This window comes from Drosophila willistoni, unplaced genomic scaffold, assembly GCF_018902025.1.
Source record: "Drosophila willistoni isolate 14030-0811.24 unplaced genomic scaffold, UCI_dwil_1.1 Seg46.1, whole genome shotgun sequence".
Taxonomy (NCBI): Eukaryota; Metazoa; Arthropoda; class Insecta; order Diptera; family Drosophilidae; genus Drosophila; species Drosophila willistoni.
The window spans coordinates 12,578-31,625 of NW_025814396.1; the positions used below are offsets into that span (position 1 = coordinate 12,578).

Sequence of the window (19,048 nt, forward strand, 5' to 3'; positions counted from 1 at the left end):
ACCGAAACCTGGAGAAACTTTCGAAGGTTTTTACGAAGCAATATGTCAATTAATGGATCGATTGCCTACAAGATTAGAAGAAGTCGAATTAGTAGAAATTGTACAAGGTAATTTATTAGCTGATCTAAAGGATCGACTACTTTTCGAGGAAATACGGTCAATCAGTCACCTACGTCATCTGGTACAAAAGAGAGAGAATTTCTTAAAGAATCGAGTCGTATCAAGTTTTCAAATACACGAGGAAAAGAGATAGGATCACACCGAGTATATGCATTAGAGGAAGTAGAAGAAGAAGCAAGCACAATTGATGGTCATTCTCAAGTAGCAGCTCTGCAGAAAAACACGGAGAAATTATCTTGTTGGAACTGTTGTACTCAAGGCCATAAGTGGGAAGATTGTTTAGAAGAGAGAAGAATATTTTGTAACGGTGCGGTACGCCTAACATTTATAAGCCCAATTGTGTGAACTGCAAGAAGCGTTCGGAAAACCGGCAAGGAGGGCATCCCAGTCAGTGAGGCTGTCCCACAACCAATAGAAACCAAAAAACCAAGCCTATCCGATTGTTTAAATCAATCTAAAACAGATAGTCAAATAGAGAATAGCTCACAGGTTAATCATAACCTTAGGTTTTTGCCTTATCACGAAAAATGGAAAAACTATCTAGAAATTAAGAACAGAATTTTTGAAGCACCGAAAAATAGAATAAAAAGAAATACACACCGAAGAAGGAAGTTTTTTAAAAATATAAGAGCTAAAAGTAAGATACTTATATCTACAATATTCCAAGACAAAACTGATATGCGTAGTTATGCACAAGTCTCCTTTTTACAATTTTCTGAATTGGGTTTGTTAGGTGCAAATGTAAGTTGCGTGGGTGCAGATTTAGCCCAGCAAGAATGGTCCAAATATAAACAATTTAAAAGCAGGGGTGCCAATGTGAAAACAGCTGATGGAAAGCAGCATAAGGTTTTAGGGGTTATGCCAGTAAAGCTCCAATATAAGGACCAAGAGAAAGATATGGAATTATATGTTATACCTTCTATTAAGCAACGTCTGATACTAGGCATAGATTTTTGGAGAATTTTTAATCTAGCTCCAGGAATTATAAGTTCAGTAGAACGCTTATCTGAGTTTCAATTAGATACAGAAACAGAAACATGTTCGTTAACTGAAAAAGAGTTGCAACAATTAGAGATAGTCAAGGAGTTTTTTCCTAACTTTGAAAAACAGGGCCTTGGTCGCACGTCTTTGCTAGAACACCACATTGATGTAGGGGACGCCAAACCAGTAAAGCAGAGATATTATCCGGTAAGTCCTGCGGTAAAAAAGCTTTTATATCAAGAAGTAGATAGAATGATAAGCCTAGGAGTAATAGAACCATCTCAAAGCGCTTGGAGCTCTCCAATGAGAATGGTAGTGAAGCCTAACAAAGTGAGGTTATGCCTGGACGCGCGAAAGGTGAATGAAGTAACTCACAAAGATGCATACCCATTGCAAAGCATTGAGGGTATATTTGCTAGATTACCGAAAGCAAATATCATTTCAAAACTAGATTAAAAAGACGCTTATTGGCAGATATGTCTAACAGAGCAATCAAAGGCGTTAACAGCATTCACAATTCCGGGAAGGCCATTGTATCAGTTTACAGTTATGCCTTTTGGACTCTGTAATGCCGCTGCAACCATGTGTCGCCTGATGGACGAAATTATTCTACCAGAGTTACGTCATTGTGCTTTTGGTTATCTTGATGACCTATGCATTGTAACATCAGATTTTCAGTCTCATTTAGCAGTTCTGGTAAGAATAGCAGAACAATTTCGTAAAGCCAATTTGACGCTTAACTTGGCCAAGAGCCAATTCTGTGTGACAAAAATAAATTATTTGGGCTATGTAATAGGTAGCGGAGGAATTTCCACAGATCCTGCTAAGATTTCCTGTATTTTAAATTGGCCAACGCCGAAGAGTTTGAAGCAAGTTCGTGGGTTTTTAGGAGTTTGCGGTTGGTACCGAAGGTTTATAAGAAATTTTGCAGAAATTAGCTGCCCGATTACTGATATACTGGCTACAAAAAAAACATTTACGTGGACTTTAGAGGCACAGAAAGCAATGGATAAACTTAAATCTCTTTTAACCACGGCTCCGGTATTAGCAAATCCAAATTTCGATCAGAAATTTTTCGTGCATTGTGATGCGTGTGATAAAGGGGTTGGAGCAGTTTTGGTTCAGTTGTCCGATAATCAAGAAGAAAAACCTATAGCATACATGTCTAAGAAACTAAGCAAGGCGCAAAGAAATTATAGCGTAACAGAACGTGAATGTTTAGCGGTCATTCTAGCCATAGAAAAGTTTCGATGTTATTTGGAGTTACAGGAGTTCGAAGTTGTAACGGATCACTCCAGTTTATTATGGCTAATGAGACAACAAAACGTATCAGGTCGATTAGCCAGATGGATATTACGTTTACAAGCGTTTAAGTTAACGATTTCACACCGAAAAGGAAAAGATCATATAGTTCCAGATGCTTTGTCAAGAATTTGGGAAGCAGACATAGATTCTCTGGAAAAGATGGAACCAATAATAGATTTGGAATCATCAGCTTTTTTAGATAAGGAATATTTAGAACTCAAACAAAGGGTTTGTGAGAATTTAGAAAAATTCCCAGACTTACAAGTGAAGGACCAATTTGTATATATTCGAACCGAACATTCATGTGGAAGCGAAGAAGATAATTCACACTGCTGGAAATTATGGGTACCGGAGAAATTAAGATTCATAGCAATAGAACAAGCTCATGATAATATGTTATCGTCACATGGAGGTGTTCAAAGAACTATAGAGCGATTAAGAAGAAATTTATTTTGGCCAGGATTATCCAAACAGGTTCGAGAATACATAAGCACTTGTGTCACCTGTAAAGAAACGAAAGTTCCAAACAAAATATTAAGACCTCCAATGGGAGTACAAAGTGTTTCAGTCAGACCGTTTCAAAAATTGTATATTGACTTACTAGGACCATACCCGCGAAGTAAATCAGGACATATTGGTTTGCTTATAGTTCTTGACCATTTTAGCAGATACCATTGGCTTTGCCCAATGAAAAAATTTACATCAAATTTGATTCAGGAATTTCTAGAAAAGCAAATCTTTCACTGTTATGGAGTACCAGAAATTATTATCAGCGACAATGGATCCCAGTTCAAGGCGGTTGCCTTTGAAGCCTTTCTATCTAAATACGCAATTAAGCATATTTTTACTGCGCTATACTCACCGCAGAGTAACGCAGCTGAAAGAGTTAATAGATCGCTCTTGTCCGCGGTGCGCTCATATTTAAAACAGGATCAACGAGAATGGGATAAATATTTAACAAATATATCGTGTGCTCTTAGGTCAGCACTTCATCAGTCTCTAGGATGTTCACCATACAAGGCTCTATTTGGATTCAATATGATTAGTCATGGCGACGAATATAAACTTTTGAGAAATTTACAATTGTTAGAAGAATCCATACCCTTTAGTAGAACAGATACTCTTACCTTGATTCGTAAGGATATTCTAGACAATAGTAAAAAAGCATACGAATGTAATGTAAGGCAATACAATTTAAGGTCCAGTCCCGTTTCATTTAAGGTCGGCCAAGAAGTTTTTAAAAGAAATTTTAACTTGAGCAATTTTAGTCAGAACTATAATAAGAAATTAGGACCTCAGTTCTCGCAATGTCGAGTTAAGAAGAAATTGGGAAATGCGTATTATTTATTGGAAACTTTGCAGGGGAAAGAAATTGGAACTTATCATGCGAAGGACATTCGACCTTAAAATTCCAGTTAATCTTCCTCCTGGTAGTCGTCAGAATTACCTGTGTTTGTAATGGTTGCGTGTAAATTTAAATACTAATTATCCGACGCATATTTGAGTTTATCGCAAACTATCGAGTGCGATCAAAAATATGTGGCGAATTCATAACCGTTTATAGTAATAATGCATCTCTGCAGAAGCTTTGCAGCGTAACCGCAGCTAACTTCATAAAGGGAGGCTTTGAGAATAGAAGGGAAAGGGTATATAAGAACCTTCCACCCACACTTCCACCTCTTTTCATTATTCTGGCTTAACGACGAATTGCTTTCGTTCCCCGAAGAATAAAGTGAACAGTTAAAATTTGTTTTGTGAAATTCACCAAATAAATAAATTCACTCGGGTTAAATAAAATATTCGTAAGCCCAGCAACAAGCCAAAAAGTAAAAGGCAGCTGCAATAATTAAATTTTTTGGATGTCAATCTCGACATAGAGGCATAGGAGGCGTAAGTCTAACCTAAAGACCTCGTGGTGAACCCTAGAACCATAGGTTATTCAGCCTCTACATTTTATTCATTTCATAAGGTATGTCGACTAGAAAATTTTTTTTACATTCGTCTAAAATCACATTATTCGATCTAGGAAAACTTTACGTAAATTTTGGCATAATCCGTCATAGGCCTATCACCAACACCACATGGCCAAGACGACAATTCAACCAAACTCTACAGAAGGAGAAAATTAATTCGCTCGTGTTAAACCTCAGTCAACAGTGACGTCATAGTTTGGCCAGTTTGAATGTTAGCTGTCACAAGGCGAAAAGTTGTGTGTAAAAGGAGAGAAAATTATAAAGTGGTCATACAGAAAATTTTTGTTTGTAAATGAACATACTCAGTTACAAAAATTGTTGGAAAAAAAAAATTATTAATTTTAGTTGTCGGGGTTGTAAACGAAAAAAAATTGTAATTGCAGAAGAAACGAAAATTTTTATCGAAATTAAAAGTGTCAATTCTATAACGGAAAGAAAGATACCCTTTTTCAGCGCACCTATGTTAGAGTCAATTTTTTTTGTGAGTTTGTGTGTCGATATTAAGCATTTAAAACACAAATAGAATCGTATAATTCGGTAAAACCAAACCATAAAAAGTATATTTAAAAACATCAAAAACCAACACATGATCCAGCTGCTGAAGGCCTTCATCGGTGGACTTTCCAAAATGTAAGTGTATTCTTTTTATCACTTTTACCTTTTTACCGCTAGAGCGCATAACATATGGTGATTAAGATTAAAGTGCAAAAGAAAAAAAGGTTTGACGACCACATATACCTATGTTATGCTGCTCACTCGCTATTATTGTTTTCTTTTATTGTTTTATGCATTCTACATTTTATTTGCCTTTATCACACATACAAACTACACTAACGAATGATCATGAAATTTTTGAATTAATTAAATTCAAATTATTAAAAGATATAAGTGCTATCAATAATCCGGTGTCGCGATTAATTTTTTTAATAACCTTAAAAAAATTGTAACTATTTTTTGCATCAGTCTGCATCACGATTAAATGCGGGGTAAAATCTGTTCGTTTATATAGTTGACAATAATCAAAAAAAAAAAAAAAAAAAAAGAACAAAAATTAAAGAAAACAACAAAAATATGTAATACAATAGTTAATAATAAAGCGTAGATTTAAGTTAAGTAACGGGAGAATTTATATACGGTGAAGAGAAAAAATGCCCTTGGCGAATGAAATTGTTTTTGAAGAATAAGCAAATAAGAAAAATGTATTTTAATAGAAGTCTAAGTTCCCACAACATGATTATATAAAACCGATGAAATAGAATGTGCATTTGGGGTCCTTTAACATATCCAAATTTTTGTCTTTTGTTATTGGCCATGGACGGGAGGGTATAGATGCATAATGGCAGCCAACATCTAAGCCATACTAGAGCTAGACATCATATATTGGGAGGAGTTCGCGTTAGATAGCTAGTTGATTAACTTGATTAACTTAAAGCCATACGTTTGTTCGTTTTTTTTTGAGAATGCAATTCTCTCTTTTAGCTTCATTAGGGACTCTATAATAAATTATATGTGGCGAGATGTTTCGAAAACTGCAGCAACCACCCATCCCACCCGGAAGAGCTACGGTTACAAATTAGGGTCCCGATCCGCTGTAAGATCTTAATATCATGGTGTCAGTTTTTTTTTTGAGAGCCAACACTACCCTGCTACAGTACAAAATCTTTAAATATACTGCCAGAAAATTCCGCACCTTGGTCATAAACTATTTTTTTAGGGATTCCAAAAAGGCTGAAAAAATGTTTCATTGCGGTAACGACGTTTATGCAGGTCCTGTTGGGTATAGGGTAGGCACACGCAAATTTTGAAAACTTATCTATTAGTGTAAGATTTTAGTTTTTGTTTATCGTGTATATGTCTATATGGACTATGTCCATTGGTTTGCAAGGAGTTTCTGGTACTTCAAAAGGTGGTTTCTGCGGCTGTCTATCGTATTTAAGTGTGAGGCAAATTTCACAACCCTTTATTATTTGCGCTATTTTGCTTTTCATATGTGGAAAGTAGACTTTTCTTTTACGGTGCATTAATGTTTCATCAATACCCCGGTGATTGTTATTATTGTGATAATCATTGACTATTTTTTCTTGATCGGTCGTATTAGTGATATCGTCTAAAAGAGTTGTACACCTAAGTAATTTAAATAATTTATTGTGAGAAAAATGTTTAGAGAACACATCTAGTACTATTTGAAAAATACTGTCTGATGTGTAAATTGCTAATGTCCTGTTAATCTTTAAAATTTTTTTTAGAATGTCTAGTACAGTATCTGAGTTAAGTCTGGGTTCTGTGATGGTTCTCCTTAATTTGTTTTTAAAGGGAGTAGAAACCTGGTAAGAAGCAAGAGAACCTTCAGCTAAAACAATCTGCAAATTAAAATCGTTAAGTGGTTTTTCGACAATTATTATGCTTGATGCAAGATTTACAGAGATGATGTTACTTTGTTATTTGAAAAATTTTCGACATCTATATTGTTAACGATAATATTTGCTTCGGGTCGGATACGACTCAGTGCATCTGCAACTACGTTCTGAGAGCCTTTTTGTATTGAAATTCGTATTCGTATTCTAGTAATTGTAGTTTCCAACGGGCGACCTTGTCGTTGGTGGAAAATGGTCCTGTGTTCCATGTTAATGGTTTGTGGTCTAACTAAAATAAATTTTTTTCCGAATAAGTAGGGTCTGAAGTGTTTTACTGCCCAATGGACTGCAAGCATTTCTTTTTCTGTAGCTGAATAACGGGTTTCTTCATCGGATAATGTGCGACTGGCGTAAGAAATAGGTTTGTCGCTTCCAGATAATTTTTGGGATAAAACAGCGCCGATGGCATAATTGCTTGCATCAGTAGTTAATATAAAGGGTTCTTTAAAGTTTGGGTAGGTCAATATTGGATTATTACAAAGTAATGTCTTACAGAATTCAAAAGTTTTACAGTATTCTTCATCAATTGTTACTGCTTTTGTACCTTTTAATTGTTGTGTTAGTGGCTTTGTTATGCGGGCAAAGTCTTTAATAAATTTTCTATAATAGCCAAGGAGTCCTAGAAATGATTTAATTTGTCTCCTGTTTTTTTGGGATAGGGAACTCCTGAATGGATTTTATCTTATTTGGGTTAGGCTTGACCCCATCTTGAGTTCCAATATGACCTAGAAAATTAACTTCTCTCCGAAGGAAGTCAGATTTTGCGATTTGTAGCTTAAGATTAGCGGATCTGAGTCTATCAAATACTTGCCTTATATCTATCAGGTGTTTTTGTAGAGATGGTGAAAAAATTATAATGTCGTCTAGGTATACTAAACAAATGGAACCTACTAGATCTCCAAGGACATGGTCCATTACTCTTTGGAACGTCGCAGGTGCATTCTTCAACCCGAACGGCATACGGATGAATTCAACTGTAAAAGCTGTTTTGCTCCTATCTGCTTGGTTCATTTCAATCTGGTGAAATCCACTAGCTAAATCAAGAGTTGAGAAGTAATTAGATTTACCAAGTTGGTCTAAAATCTCATTTATATTTGGAATTGGATAACGGTCTGAAATTGTTTTTTCGTTAAGTTTACGATAATCTAAAACTAATCTCCATTTCTGCGTTTCAGGGGAGTTCGGTTTTTTTTTTTGGAACTACCCAAACAGGGGCGCTCCAAGGCGAATAACTGTTTTAATTATGTTTTGCTTTAGCATTGAGTCTATTTGGTCTTTACTTCTTTCTTTAAGGCGTAGGGGTATCGATATGATTTAACAAAGATTGGCGTGTCGTCAGTTGTGCGTATATAATGTTTAATATCGCTGGTAAATGTTAGTTTTGGATTGTCGTCATAAAAAAGGTCTGTGTACTTGCTACAGAGTTGTATTAATGCAATTTTTCTTCGGAATTTAGGTGATCGGTTTTTAATTTGGTAACGTATTTGTGGACATGTGGGAGACTTTGATTGTCCGAATTTATTTTGTATATTTCAATATAGTGATTTTGATCATAGGGTATGGTTTCTAATGGCTGTACTAAATATAATTGCTGATCTTCAAGTGAATTATTCACGATTACCATCTTGCTATATCCGTTAACAGAATTGTATAGAGCTTCTGAAATCTCTAAGTGCTTATTATACATTGTCTGTTGAGAGTAGAAATTACCTTCCTTCATCCGGACCGGAAGGGTTATTAAAGATTTTGAAGAAGCTGGGATAATATGTACTTCGGTTACTGGGTTGTCTTGTAAACAAATTTTTAAATATGATTTTGGAGTTTTTAAACAAAGACTGTCCAGATTAATATTGGCTTTTAACTTTCTAAGGACATCCATCCCAAGTGTTGCGGAATTGGCCGTGGTTTTTATTATTATTATATATTTTTAAGAGAGCTTTATTGTTTTATTCTTTTAGGCACGTTTTTCTTCGCCATCGTTTTTTATATAGAGTGACCATCTCTTTTTACAACAAAAATGATAATTGACTTATATACTAGATTCATGAACGGTAATGGTATTTTTCGGTAATATAGCTTAAATATAAATAAAGTAGTATTTTCTGCGACATATTTCCGCCCCCTAGTGTTGAACCAAGTCTTCAGCACGATCCTTTATGTCGCGGGATTCCAGTTCTAATCTGCATAGGTTTCTTACTGGCCGACGATAAGTGTTTTTGGTTGTTTTTATGTCTGCTACTCTCACAATTCCATCTTCTCCTGGGTGTGTTTTGAGTACTATTCCAATTGGCCATTCACCTCTTGGTGTCATGCATTTTACTACGACGAGTTCACCCTCTTTCAGGTTGTCGCAATTCTTTTCCTATTTCGATCGGTTAACTAAACTTGGGATATATTCCTTAATGAATCGTCTCCAGAATGCTTCCACTAACATTTGCGTTATCCTCCATGTCTTCTTTTCACTGGATCCGTTAATTTTGCATGGTGCTTCAATAGATCCACTTGTTGTATGATTATATCATTGGGGCATAATCCTAAGCCGTCATCTGGATCATCCGATACGAGAATATACGGTCGACTATTTACCAAATGTTCCGCTTCACAAAAGAGAGTTTGCAGCACTTCGTCAGTGGGATTACTTTCGACAGTTCTTTTAAAGCATCCAATTAGCCTTTCCCAGCAACCTCCAAAATTTGGTGAGTTTGCTGGTATAAATTTCCATTCGATTCCCTTTTGTGTTAGTTCTCCGCGCGCTGCTTGTATATCTATTTCCTCTAGAGCTTCTGTTAGTTCTCTTGAAGCGCCTCTAAGATTAGTACCATTATCGGACCATAATGTTTTAATTTCGCCTCGCCTTGCCATCATTCGACGGATTGCCAAAATGCACGAGTCTGTAGTCAAAGAGTGTGCGATTTCCGCATGTATTGCTCTAGATGTTAAGCATGTAAAGAGAACGCCATATCGCTTTCGCAGACATTTATTGTATCTGCCGCTGGAGCTCCGACCATCTTTCGTAAAGAACGGGCCGAAATAATCCATGCCAACGGATGTGAATGGTTTTTGAAATGTAGAGAACCTCTCCTTGGGTAATATACCCATTTGCGCTTTAACCGGTTTGGCTTTGCGTCGTCTACACCACATACATTCGTTGATAATTCTTTTGATCTTGGTATGCATCTTCGGCATCCAATATTGCGACTTGAATTTATGTACGACGACTTGTATTCCGGTATGCTGCACTTCGTTGTGAAAATGTTGTACCATCAACTTTGTGAATACTTGATCTCCATCCAACACAATAGGACTTGTCGCGACGACGCCTTCTGCACGTATTATTCGGCTGTTTATACGTAGAATTTCATCTTCACTCATAGAAAGACAATATTTAGTGAGGCGTAAACCCCCTGTGATCTTGCCAGTCTTAGCATAGATTATGTCATTGTGAAAGCATTCCGCTTGGACATGGAGATACCATTTTGATAGAGACCAATTATACTCCTCCACGACGATATCGCCCCGACGGAGTTCCATCTTACAACGTTTCGCTTTCACATTTTCTATAAATCTTTTGACCCATGCTGTGGCTCTTACCAGTTTTGTGAACTTCGAAATTCTATTTTCCAGTATTTTAAATGGGTGGTCATCTTGGTGAACCAGCATCATAAGCCCTGGTTCGGTTGGTGCCTTTAATTTTGGCTGTGGCCACATCTTTTTATCCAGACCAAGAAAGGCTGGACCTTGTTGCCATCTGTCTGTGGCAACTTTTATTGGCGAATCTCTTGTTATGATGTCAGCAATGTTTTCCATGGTTGGAACCCAGTTCCATTCTGCCCTCTTGGACTTTTCGCATATTTCGCTTATTCTGTTAGCTACGAAAACTTGCAGCCTTTCGTTACTGTTTATCCATGAAATCACTGTTAGGGAGTCTGTCCAGAAAAACCTTTTATCAAATTTTAGATGCATTTCGTTTTCAATAGTTTCCGCCAGTCTACATCCCATCACAGCTGCCAATGTTTCAAGTTTTGGAATGGTAACATGTTTCAAAGGTGAAACTCGAGCCCGAGATGCTATAAGCATGACGTCATATTTTGTTGCGGCTTCTGCATCCTTGTAACTTACTCGAATATATGCTGCTGCAGCGTATGCTTTACTGCTAGCGTCGCAAAAAACGTGTAGTTCGACTTTCGTAGCAATAGATAAATATTGGGAGTAACATCTTGGTATACTAACATCATGTAGTCTTTTCAGATCGTTTAACCACTCTTGCCACTTTTTGACAGGGTCGCCTTTAATCACATCATCCCATCCAATGCCAAGTTCCCAAATACTACGCATCAAGATCCGACCTTTTATTGTTACTGGAGTCACCATTCCCAAGGGATCATATATTGAGTTGACTGCTGCAAGCACCTTTCTTTTTGTAGGCATCCTTGTTCCATTCAGTATATCCTCGCTTATGCTGTGCATTGTAGTTGTTGAGAAAATAAATATGTCTTTTTGTGCGTCCCAAATCATGCCGAGAACCTTTTGAGATATGTCTCCTTTTTCGCCCAATCGAATCCGTGTTAACGGACCACGTAGATCTTCGGGTATTCCCTGTAAGACATCATGATTGTTACAAATAAAATTTCGAATTTGAAAATGTCCCGCTGCGTGTATTTTAATTACTGCATGAATTATCTCAACAGCTTCGCGAACTGTTGCTTTTGAATCCAGATAGTCGTCGACGTAATGGTTTTCAATGATGGCTTGAGCTGCTTCTGGTGCCTCATTTTTATGTATCGCCGCATTGTGGTTTTTTACAAATTGTGCTATAAATGGTGAGGAGGTTGCTCCGAATATCATTGACGTCATCTGGTAGACTGTTGGTGGTATTTGGGTATTCATATTTCTCCATAAAAAGCATTGTGAGACTGCATCTTCCTTGGCGATTTTTACCTGGTTGAACATTTCTTTAATATCTGCAGCAAAGGCTATTGTGTTTAATCTAAATCTTATTAGCACGCCTACGATTGATGAAAGCCAATCCGGCCCAGTTAGTAGATTTTCGTTTAAGGAAGTGCCATTACAAATAGCTGCTGCGTCGAACACTACTCGAACTTTTCCCGGTTTCTTGGGATTAATTACTGCAAAATGTGGCAGGAACCACAGTTTTGGGGACTTAACCAAGTTGACATTAGTGACTATTTTTGCATAACCATTCTTGAGTAGCTTCTCCACTTCCTTTTGGTATGCTCGCGCTAGTTCGCTGTTTCTGTTCAGCTTTCTTTCTAAACATTTTAGTCTTTGTTCTGCCATTTGGCGACTATCGGGGAGTTCCACCATGTCGCTTTTCCAGGGTAAGTTTACCTGATATTGTCCATTTACTCTTATTATAGATGAGGATATCTTGCTAATAGCCAATTTTTCTTCTGTTGATTTAGTTTTGTCCGTTGCTGGTTTACAGACACCAAATCCTTCTATGCTAAATTGGTTTTTAAGCATATCGCCCAGATGTTCATCCTCGATGTGGCAGCATACAAAGTCTGCTTCTCTTACTTTTGCTTTTATCGGACCGTGTATGACTCATCCGAGCTTGGTTTTTGCCATAATCGGACCCTTTGGATCTACATTTAGTATGGTTTGAGTTGTAAGGAGTGTTGCATGTCGTTGTCCAATGAGGAGATGAGGCTGAACATTCCGAATCGAGTTCAATTTTGCCATTTTTGTATATGGAAATTCTTTCTGTATAGCTTCGTAATCGATTCGTTGAGTTGGTAAATTCAAATCCTTGATAAGACGTACATTTTGAAGCTTCAATTTTGCTATCGCCAGTAATAGCAATATCTGCGATTTCTGAAGTTTCATCATATCTAGAGATTCCTTCAGTCCATCCAAAGCAATACGGTTCAGGTTTCCCAATTATTCCGACCTCACGTGCTACATTAATATCCAACATTGTTGTTGTGCTCCCATCGTCGAGAAAAGCCAGAATTTCTTTTTCACCAGTTGGACCACGTAATATAACTGGTAACATTTTAAGAATTGCTGCTTCTTGGACTTCTTGAATGCATCCGCTAAAAGCTTGCGGCAAGGATTGTAGATGAGGCTGTTTTGCCTTATGTAGTAAGCGATGATGATATCGTTCACAGTTGTCGATCTTGCATTGCTCACGATTATTGCATTGACCCTTATGAAATTTTAGACATGTGAAGCAGGCGTTACTTGTGCTTGCGTAATCCCACCGTTTCTTCACTTCTGCTTTTCTGAATTTACTACATTTATCAAGGGAATGCTTGTCCTCATCACAAATAAAACACTTGCTGGTTGAGCGAGTTTGTGTAACCTTTTGTGATTGAATTTGTGATCCGAACTTCTTTTGTGCTTCATTATCTACGTTATTGATTGTAATTATCTTCTTATAAAAACATATAACATGATACAATTTCGACTGCTCCTGCGTCCATTCAGCAAATATTTCAAAATTACATTCTGCAGCTCTTAATTTTCGAGCGGTTAAAAATGATCCCCATTCTCGAAGAAAACTTTTATCTAGCCGCTCAATTAGGGTTTCAAGCAACTTTTGTGTATCGATGAACTTGCATTGTACAAACTCCAGCGCTGAATTGATATTTTGAACAGAGCAGTTGAACTCGTGAAAATCTCCAATTTCCTTTACATATTTTATTTCCTGTGCTTTTGCCATCAGTTCGAACGCCACATTTTCTGGAGCTCCGTATATGTTGTCCAAAATGGCTAGAATTTTCGATGGCTCCTTGGCCGACATTAACAAAATGTCAACCTTCTTACGCGCTGCCCCTTTCAGTGACTTATCGAGACGATATACATCCTCTTCTCCAGAATACTGACACTCGCTCCCCGATTTTATGAACTGCGTCTTAAAATGTCGCCAAGCCAAATGAGAGGAACCGTCAAACTCCAGATTTTTATTGCCTAAGCTTTGTCTGGCTAACATGGTGATTACAGTGCTTTGTATGTTGTTGTCGCCGTTGGAGATCGATAGCGATTCATTTGTCGGGTGGTCTCCATCAGACATGACAGATTTTTGGGAGGAGGTAGACGAACGAATCAGTGCTACAGTAGTGTTCAAAGTATGTTTTTTGCTCAACAAAGCTTCCGCGCGTGCATTCAGAACTTTCACCTCTAATGACAGCTGTTGTATTTCATATTCATGCTCTTCGATGACGTCAGCAGAAGCGCCCCCAGTTTGGGCTTTGCTTAGCTGTCTTTTTACACCAAGCATCAATATTTCCTTTTTTGAGATTTCGTCTTGAAGTTCCACGTTTTCTACATCGATGGCTTCTATTCCCCTTAATACTTCCAACTGGTTCATGTTTTCAAACTGGTTCTCGGACTGGTTCGCGTTTGATGCTTGTATGACGTTCCCGCTTGATTTGCCAGAAGTTTCGTACGAAATGGCGTCATAAATTTTTGAGGCCATCTCGGTACAGTCTATCCCTTCTTGCGGCGAAATTTCTAGGAATTGGCATACTCGTTGCAAAGCGTTTGCGCCCAGCTCTTTCGAGATGCAGTCGATGTGTTCCAGCCTCTTTTTGGAATCGTAAGGTAAACCCTTGAATTTTCGTAGTTCGCGCTTTACGAAATTATCTCTAACAAATTTTGTATATATGGCGAAATGAACATCGCGCAATTCTTGCGACTTCAACGCCTCCAATTTCTTTTCTACCACTTTAGGCCAACTCCACATTTTTATTAACTATTGTGGACTGTATTATGCGCGTTAAAGATCCGGCTCGAAGGACCAATTTTATGTTGTGGAATTGGCCGTGGTTTTTATTATTATATATTTTTTAAGAGAGCTTTATTGTTTTATTCTTTTAGGCACGTTTTTCTTCGCCATCGTTTTTTATATAGAGTGACCATCTCTTTTTACAACAAAAATGATAATTGACTTATATACTAGATTCATGAACGGTAATGGTATTTTTCGGTAATATAGCTTAAATATAAATAAAGTAGTATTTTCTGCGACACCAAGCAAACCTTTGAAATGTGGGTGAAAATCAAAAAGAAGTAAGTCTACCTTCATTTGTTCATTAAATTCTTTAAGTGATTGAATCGTGGTTTTTTCTTTAATGACGTGTTGGTTCAACACTGACTGTACAGTTATAGGATTATCAAGAGTTTTGCGATCGACATTGCTCACTATGGTTGGGCTTACAAATGAATTTGTGGAACCTGTATCTATTAAGAATTTTATGGGTTGAGTTGTAACGGAATTTATCCATATAAAAGGGAGTGTGGATCCGTGTGATTTTTTTGTTAAGTACCCTGTTGGTTCTCTGAGGCAGTTTCGAAAAAATTTCCTGTGTCATTAATATTACAAAGTTCAGTTGAAGATTGTTGCTCATTGATATTGTGTAATTGGTTCCTAGTTGGGCCTGTTGAATTGAAAGGATTTACAGTTGAATTTCTATTATGGTAGTTGTTATTAGCATGGTTGTTAATGTTAGGCTGAGAAATGGTTGAATTATTTCTAAATAACTGGCTTCTATTGTTATAGAATAGGGGTTGTTGTTTGGTTGATTTCGTATGTTTTGGGGGCGTAAGTATGGTGTTACCTGTGCTCGAAAATTCTGGCTAGTATTTGGTTTTGGCGAATAGAAGGTCTTTTCGACACGGCAATGTTCATAGGCTTCCTTAATATTTTGTGGGTTTTTTGATTTTATTAAAGTTTTAAGGGGTTCTCGTAGATTAATTAAAAAGGTATTCAAGCATATCTCTTCATATAGTTTTGGTTTGTCAGTTGAGTTTTGATTTGTGTTTTGTAAAATGTCTGTCAATTGTGATCTTATTTTTAAAATACATACTATAAAATAGTTGACCTAATGACAAGCTATCGGGAAAGTTTTGTAAATCGCGAATAAGCATAGCTTCGCTTTTCTTGCTACCATAATGCTGTATGAGATTAGCCTTGATGTCATCCCAGATGAGTGGATATTGGATAGTTTTAAGGCGTCATTAGCTCTACCTACGATTTTGTTCCTGATGGCTCTTAACAGAAGGGAGCTGTATGGTGTCTGGTCAGTTCCTCTGATCAAAGCGATGACTTCTTCCACATTGACAATGAAGTCTTGCAGTTTATTAGGGATGCCGTCAAAAGTAGGTAGCTGCTTGATAAAGGCAAGGATGTCAGTTGGATTTAAAGATGTTGGGTTGGCTATGCTGCTCATTGTAGGCGTAACGTTTGGAGTCGATATAGTTGTGGGAAGTGTCGCTGAGGCGTTTCCAGAATCCATTGCTACGTCGTTGGGTGAATGAACTGGATCTTCATAAATGAGTGCCGTTCGTCTGGCAGATGTTCTTTTTGAGGCTGCTTGGAATGTAGATTTTTTTGGCATTTATGTTGACGTGATTTGTCGACGCGAGTGTTTCTAAATTCTGTAATGTTTTAAACATTATTATAATTATTTATATACATGTACATATATGTAACACCCACACACACATACATATATATGTATATACATACATATATATATATATACATATACACACACACACACACATACACATACATATGCACACACGTACAATAATATACATCTGTATTATTATCCCTATTATTATTATTATTTTTTTTTTTTTATTTATTTATATATATATATCTTGTTTTTTATTTATATATATATTTTTTTTTTTTGAGTGTTTGAAAATTCTGCAATGTTTTAAACATAATTATAATTGTCTATGCACATACACACATATATATATATATATATATATATATATATAGGTACATATATACATATATATATATATATATTTTTTTTTTTTGTTTCACTGTATGGCACTAATATCGCATCGTTTGTATTGTTCTTAATGTTCTTTTAAAATATTTTGTAACTTATTACTTTATTACTTTAATTATGTATTAATAGTATATTGTTAATAGTAATTAATAGTATATTGTTCTTAAACTTGGTCTCACAATTTTAAACTGAACTTCTAATTTTATTAACGTCTTTGCAACTCGAGCTCACTTTTGTAAATGAGCCTACAATAAAACGTTACTACTTATGAATGCTTCGTTTGCCAATTGCAGCTCTGCTTAGCAGATCGATTTCACTAGAATGTGCCGCTTTGCCGCTTCGTCTGCCCATCGCAGCTCAGCTAGCTGATCAGTTTCGCCAGAAATTGCTAGCTTTTTAGCGTCGCGACGACGCGTCGTTTGTTCAGCGTGGTTCTGCTATCAGATCGATTTCGCCCGAAATACAATACTAAGTATTGTGGTTTTGTAGCGTTTTGGCAATTCCGCCGAATTATGAAATTGAAAGCAGAATGAGCGACAAACAATGTGTATTTCGTAAAAGAGATCTTGTAGCTTTGCAGCATATAAACATTTCCATTGAATTATAAGATTTACATATACACATGTGTATGTGCATCCATGTATATACGTATTCCTCTTTTTTTTTTGTTTTTTTTTTTTTGGGAAATATTGTTAGTTAAATTATGGATTTTTTTTGTGGCGATTATCAACGTATGATTTCAGCCTACACTTTCACTAAAATAATTTTAATTTCACTTATGATTGACCTTTAGTTATCAGCAATTGATTCTGTAGGCCAATCTTCATGTGTGTAACATGTACATGTATGTAAATACTGTAAGGTAATTTTTTTTTTTTTTTTGTGTTGTGTGATTGGTTTTGACATGTAAACGATTATCAACAATTGATTCCGTTCCAATTACCAATGCACTTAAGACATAGTTCTCAATGTGAACATAAGTAGGTCTATTCCTGACCCAGCTGCGCCAATTACCACCGGGAGCTAGATGGTTTGAATGAGGGTGTGTGAGATGTGTGTGTATTTAGTTTTTCCCCAAGTAACTCAAATGTCTGTTCGATTTAGATGTTAAAACAGAAGGGTCTTTTTTATTCATAATGTTTCTCTACCTTTTGTCTATCTTTGTGTGTCTGTTACAATCGAATTAATGCATGTGTTTATGTATTTTTTATGTATGTATGTTTTATGTATCATATATATGTATGTTTTATGTATGTATGTTTTATGTATCATATGTATGTATGTTTTATGTATGTATGTTTTATGTATCATATGTATGTATGTTTTATGTATGTATGTTTTGTGTATGTATGTTTTGTGTATGTATGATCATCATATATAAATTATCAATCGTTCTGGGAACAGAAAAGAGTCGATGCCACGTCTTCTTTCCTGGGTCTCGTTCCCCAATTTATTGACCAGGGTGTTGGGTTGGTAACTCAGGCACTGAACTGCATACAGTGTCTGTTTGAAGTGGCCCTATCAAAGTGAGTTTCAAGACTTATTGATGCTTTCCACTTTTATTACTTAATAATTTAGTTTTACAGATATCGCAAGGAGGCTCTATATGATTATGAAGGTCTCTATATACTCCAACATAATAGACAGAATAAGAACTCAGCCATACTCTGTCTGCGTGATGCAACAGATTCAACGGATGTTAAGTAAGCAAATAAAATAAATTTGCAAATATATCGTCCCAATACCGGGCCACAGGTTCGCACTGAGACGGTCAATTCAATAACCGATTTGTCAAAAGTGCCACCCGAGGTTGCACGTTCATTTTGGCAGCATCAATATGTGTGTGTCTGACTAGATGTTCGCATGTCTTTTGGAATAGAATTTGCCCCATTAAAGGTGGTTGTGAGGTGGGCTTACGTGTGCGCACCTATCATGTGCTATCGGCCTTGATGTTGCCCATATGGGATCGCATTTTATTAGCAGATTTATATATCGATATTTTATTTTAGCAGATTATCCACAAGAATGGACTTAAGATACAAATCCTTCGAGTTAAAACCGATAATAATAAGAAAATTGTTGGTACAGTTGTCCCCCATGCTGTCTATAATGAACTTGTTAACAATTTGGCCTCTGATTCCGTAATGGAATTTCAAAATATACCCAGAAGAAAAGAATAAAACCAATTGGCAATGATGTATCCCATTTTATTGTCATTTTTGCAAAGTTTACGCTCTCAAATTTTTTTCTTCACTTGTATCTTGGCCACTTTTAAAAATATCAACTCAAATTGCGGCGGCATCCGGTAAACTATAGTATATATATATATATATGTATGTTTGTGTATGTGTGTGGCACAAGCTTTCGCTTTTACCAAATGCCAAGCACGCACAAGAAGAGAACACATGAAAGTTAAAACAAGACAGAAGCGGAGCCAATGTTGCCAAGCCATAAACAATGGAACAATAGGGACCCACTTGCT

General features: G+C 36.5%; 1 long non-coding RNA gene across 2 annotated transcripts; it reads left to right on the forward strand.

Moving 5' to 3' along the window:
* The first annotated feature begins 17,519 nt into the window (after nt 1–17,519).
* On the forward strand, nt 17,520–18,797 carry LOC124461421. 2 transcript variants are annotated; one of them, XR_006955056.1, is made up of 3 exons: nt 17,520–17,546; nt 17,971–18,092; nt 18,145–18,569. It is a non-coding gene; the product is annotated as an uncharacterized LOC124461421 (long non-coding RNA). The 2 variants fall into 2 exon arrangements; XR_006955055.1 differs by lacking the exon at nt 17,520–17,546 and adding an exon at nt 18,579–18,797 and having other exon boundaries at nt 17,919–18,092; nt 18,145–18,473.
* Nucleotides 18,798–19,048: the final 251 nt, after the last annotated feature.